The following is a 4,974-nucleotide window of genomic DNA, read 5'->3' as shown; positions in this document are numbered from 1 at the left end:
CCCCAACAATGGAGTTTAGAGATTCATGCCGTCAAAGAGTACAAAGTTTAGATCTAAAATGTCATGAGATACAAAATAAATCTCTAAAAGTTGTTTAAATACTAAACTAGTAACCTAGGTTTACAGAAAATGAGTAAACTATGATAGATGGTGCAGAAATCCACTTCTGGGGCCCACTTGATGTGTGATGGGGCTGAGACCAAAGCTTCTCACGTGAATAGGGCTGTTTTGGGCATTCAATGCCAGCTTTGGATCCTTTTCTGGCGTTGAACTCCAACTTGCAACTTGTTTCTGGCGCTGGACGCCAGAATTGGGCAGAGAGATGGCGTTGAACGCCAGTTTACGTCGTCTATTCTTGAGCAAAATATGGACTATTATATATTGCTGGCAAGCCCTGGATGTCTACTTTCCAACGCAATTGGAAGCGCGCCATTTGGAGTTCTGTAGCTCCAACAAATCCACTTTGAGTGCAGGGAGGTCAGAATCCAACAGCATCAGCAGTCCTTTTTCAGCCTGATTCAGATTTTTGCTCAGCTCCCTCAATTTCAGCCAGAAAATACCTGAAATTACAGAAAAACACATAAACTCATAGTAAAGTCCAGAAATATGAATTTTGCCTAGAAACTAATAAAAACATCCCTAAAAGTAACTAGTTCCTACTAAAAACATACTAAAAACAATGCCAAAAAGCGTATAAATTATCCGCTCATCACTAGGTGAACCTTTTCAAATTGTGACTCAGCTTTGCTAAAGTCCCCAATTAGAGGTGTTCAGGGTTCTTAAGCACACTCTTTTTTTTTTTGCTTTGGACCTCGACTTTAACCGCTCAGTCTCAAGCTTTTCACTTGACACCTTCACGCCACAAGCACATGGTTAGGGACAGCTTGGTTTAGCCACTTAGGCCAGGATTTTATTCCTTTGGGCCCTTCTATCCGCTGATGCTCAAAGCCTTGGATCCTTTTTACCCTTGCCTTTTGGTTTAAAGGGTTATTGGCGTTTTGCTCTTGTCTTTTGGTTTAAAGAGCTATTGGCTTTTTCTGCTTGCTTTTTCTTTTTCTTTCTCTCTTTTTTTTCTGCAAGCTTTTGTATTCACTACTTTTTCTTGCTTCAAGAATCAATTTTATGATTTTTCAGATTATCAATAACATTTCTCCTTTTCATCATTCTTTCAAGAGCCAACAAATTTAACATTCATAAACAACAAATTCAAAAAATATGCATTTTTCAAGCATTCATTCAGAAAACAAAAAGTGTTGCCACCACATCAAAATAATTAAACTAAGCTCAAGGATGAATTCAAAATCATGTATTTCTTGTTCTTTTGTAATTAAAACATTTTTCATTTAAGAAAGGTGATGGATTCATAGGACATTCATAGCTTTAAGGCATAGATACTAGACACTAATGATCTTGTAGTAAAGACACAAACATAAATAAACATAAAGCATTGAGAACGAAAATAGAAAAATAAATAAATAGACAAGATTAAGGAACGGGTCCACCTTAGTGAGGGTGGCGTCTTCTTCCTCTTGAAGAACCAATAGTGCTCTTGAGCTCCTCTATGTCTCTTCCTTGCCTTTGTTGTTCCTCCCTCATAGCTCTTTGATCTTCTCTAATCTCATGGAGAATGATGGAGTGCTCTTGGTGCTTCATCCTTAGTTGTCCCATGTTGGAACTTAATTCTCCTAGCGAGGTGTTGATTTGCTCCCAATAGTTTTGTGGAGGAAAGTGCATTCCTTGAGGCATCTCAGGGATTTCCTGATGAGGAACTTCCTCATGCTCTTGTTGAGGTCCATAAGTGGGCTCTCTTATTTGCTCCATCATTTTCTTAGTGATGGGCTTTTGAGATGGATCTCTCCATCTTCCCATGACTCAGAGGTGGAAGAAATTGTCTTCTCGTTCCTATTTCTAGAGGTTTTTCCGGCCTTAGGTGCCATTAATGGTTATGGAAAAACAAAAAAGCAATGCTTTTTCCACACCAAACTTAAAATATTTACTCGTCCTCGAGCAAAAGAAGAAGGAAAGGAGGAGAAGAAGAAGAAATTGGAGGAGATGGAGGGGAAGAGTGGATGGATGTGAGTGGTGAAGAGTATTTGGGGTAGAGGTATGGAGGTGATTGGTGAAGGGTATTTGGGAAAGAGTGTTATGAAAGTGTGTGAAGAGGAGAGAAGAAGAGGTGGGGTAGGTAGAGATCCTGTGGGGTCCACAGATCCTGAGGGGTCAAGGACTTAACATCCCTGCTCCATTTAGGCGTGCAAAAACGCTCTTAGAGTGCACTTCTGGCGTTAAACGCCAGGTTGCTGCTTGTTTCTAGCGTTTAACGCCAGCTTTTCTCCCATTCTTGGCGTTAAATGCCAAGTAGATGCTTTGTTCTAGCGTTAAACGCCAGTCTGGTGCCTGTTTCTGGCGTTAAACGCCCAGAATGGTGACAGACTAGGCATTTAACGCCCATTCTGCTACTCTTACTGGCGTTTAAACGCCAGTAAGCTCTTCCTCCAGGGTGAGCTATTTTTCATTCTGTTTTTCATTCTGTTTTTTATTTTTCAGTTATTTTTGTGACTTCACATGATCATTAACCTAAAGAAAACATAAAATAGCAATGGAAAATAAATAGATATAATTAAATAACATTGGGTTGCCTCCCAACAAGTGCTTCTTTAAGGTCAATAGCTTGACAGTGAGCTCTCATGGAGCCTCACAGATAATCAGAGCAAGGTTGGGGCCTCCCAACACCAAACTTAGAGTTTGAATGTGGGGGTTTTGTTTGAATCTGTACTGAGAGGAGCTTTTCATGCTTCCTCTCCATGGTTACAGAAGGAGAACCTTGAGTCTTAAATACAAGGTGGTCTTCATTCAACTGAAGGACCAACTCTGCTCTATCAACATCAATCACAGCTTTTGCTGTGGCTAGGAAGGGTCTGCCAAGGATGATGGATTCATCCTCATCCTTCCTAGTGTCTAGGATTATGAAATCAGTAGGGATGTAAAGGCCTTCAACCTTTACTAGCACGTCCTCTACTAGTCCATAAGCCTGTTTCATTGATTTATCTGCCATCTCTAGTGAGATTCTTGCAGCTTGTACCTCAAAAATTCCCAATTTCTCCATTACAGAGAGTGGCATGAGGTTTATCCCTGACCCCAGGTCACACAGAGCCTTCTCAAAGGTCATGGTGCCTATGGTACAAGGTATGAAGAATTTTTTGGGATCCGATTTCTTCTGAGGTAATGTCTGCCTCATTAATGCACTCAGTTCATTGGTGAACAAGGGGGTTCATCCTCCCAAGTCTCATTACCAAATAACTTGGTATTCAGCTTCATGATAGCTCCTAGATATTTAGCAACTTGCTCTTTAGTGATGTCTTCATCCTCTTCAGAGGAAGAATATTCATCAGAGCTCATGAATGACAGAAGGAAGTTCAATGGAATCTCTATGGTCTCTGTATGAGCCTCAGATTCCCTTGGTTCTCAAAGGGAAACTCCTTTCTGCCCAGAGGATGTCCCATGAGGCTTTCCTCACTGAGATTCACGTCCTCCACACTCTCTCCAGGTTCGGCCATGTTGATCATGGTTATGGCCTTGCACTCTCTCTTGGGATTTTCTTCTGTATTGCTTGGGAGAGTACTGGGAGGAGTTTCAGTAATCTTCTTACTCAGTTGACCCACCTGTGCCTCTAAATTTCTAATGGAGGACCTTGTTTCATTTATGAAACTTAGTGTGGTCTTAGATAGATCAGAGACTATGGTTGCCAGGCCAGAATGGCTCTGTTCAGAATTCTCTATCTGTTGCTGAGAAGATGATAGAAAAGGCTTGCTATTTCTAAACCTATTTCTTCCACCATTATTATTATTGAAGCCTTGATTACGCTTCTGTTGATCCTTCCATGAGAAATTTGAGTGATTTCTCCATGAAGGATTATAGGTGTTTCCATAGGGTTCTCCCATGTAATTCACCTCTGCTATTGCAGGGTTTTCAGGATCATAAGCGTCTTCCTCAAAAGATTCCTCGTTAGTACTGTTGGATGCAGCTTGCAATCCATTCAGACTCTGAAAAATCATATTGACTTGCTGAGTCAATATTTTGTTCTGAGCCAATATGGCATTCAGAGTGTCAATTTCAATAACTCCCTTTTTCTGAGGTGTCCCATTGTTCATAGGATTCCTTTCAGAGGTGTACATGAACTGGTTATTTGCAACCATTTCAATGAGTTCCTGAGCTTCTGTAGGGGTTTTCACGTGAAGAGATCCTCCTACAGAATGGTCCAATGACATTTTTGACAACTCAGACAGACCATCATAGAATATACTTATGATGCTCCATTCTAGAAGCATGTCAGTAGGACACCTTTTGATCAGATGCTTATATCTTTTCCAAGCTTCATAGACGGATTCTCCTTCCTTCTGTCTGAAGGTTTAGATTTTCACTCTAAGCTTGCTCATCTTTTGAAGTGGAAAGAATTTGGCCAGGAAAGCACTGACCATCTTATCCCAAGAGTTCAGGCTATCCTTAGGTTGTGAATCCAACCATGTTCTAGCTCTGTCTCTTACAGCAAAAGGGAAAAGCATAAGCTTGTAGACCTCGGGATCAACTCCATTGGTCTTGACAGTGTCACATATTTGCAAGAATTCAGCCAAAAACTGATGAGGATCTTCTATTGGAAGTCCATGGAATTCGCAATTCTGCTGCATTAGAGAAACTAATTGAGGCTTAAGCTCAAAGTTGTTTGCTCCAATTTCAGAAATTGAGATGCTTCTTCCATAGAAGTTGGAAGAGGGTGCAATAAAGTCACCAAGCATCTTCTTTGCATCTCCACCATTGTTATTAGGTTCGGCCATATCTCCCTCTTTTTCGAAAATTTCTGTCAGGTTCTCTCCAGAGAGTTGTGCTTTAGCTTCCCTTAGCTTCCTTTTCAGAGTCCTTTCAGGTTCAGGGTCAGCTTCAACAAGAATGTTCTTATCCTTGCTCCTCCTCATATGA

The 4,974-nt window shown here is 40.8% G+C and overlaps 1 non-coding gene across 1 annotated transcript; it reads left to right on the top strand.

Annotated features, from left to right (window-relative positions):
* The first annotated feature begins 4,322 nt into the window (after window positions 1-4,322).
* Window positions 4,323-4,430, top strand: LOC148573466 (small nucleolar RNA R71). The gene has a single exon (XR_015906371.1). It is a non-coding gene; the product is annotated as a small nucleolar RNA R71 (small nucleolar RNA).
* Window positions 4,431-4,974: the final 544 nt, after the last annotated feature.

Source organism: Arachis ipaensis, chromosome B2 (assembly GCF_059453495.1).
Source record: "Arachis ipaensis isolate K30076 ecotype BB chromosome B2, ASM5945349v1, whole genome shotgun sequence".
Classification (NCBI taxonomy): domain Eukaryota; kingdom Viridiplantae; phylum Streptophyta; class Magnoliopsida; order Fabales; family Fabaceae; genus Arachis; species Arachis ipaensis.
Note: the sequence above shows the minus strand (reverse complement) of the source record. Positions and strands in the feature narration are given on the sequence as shown.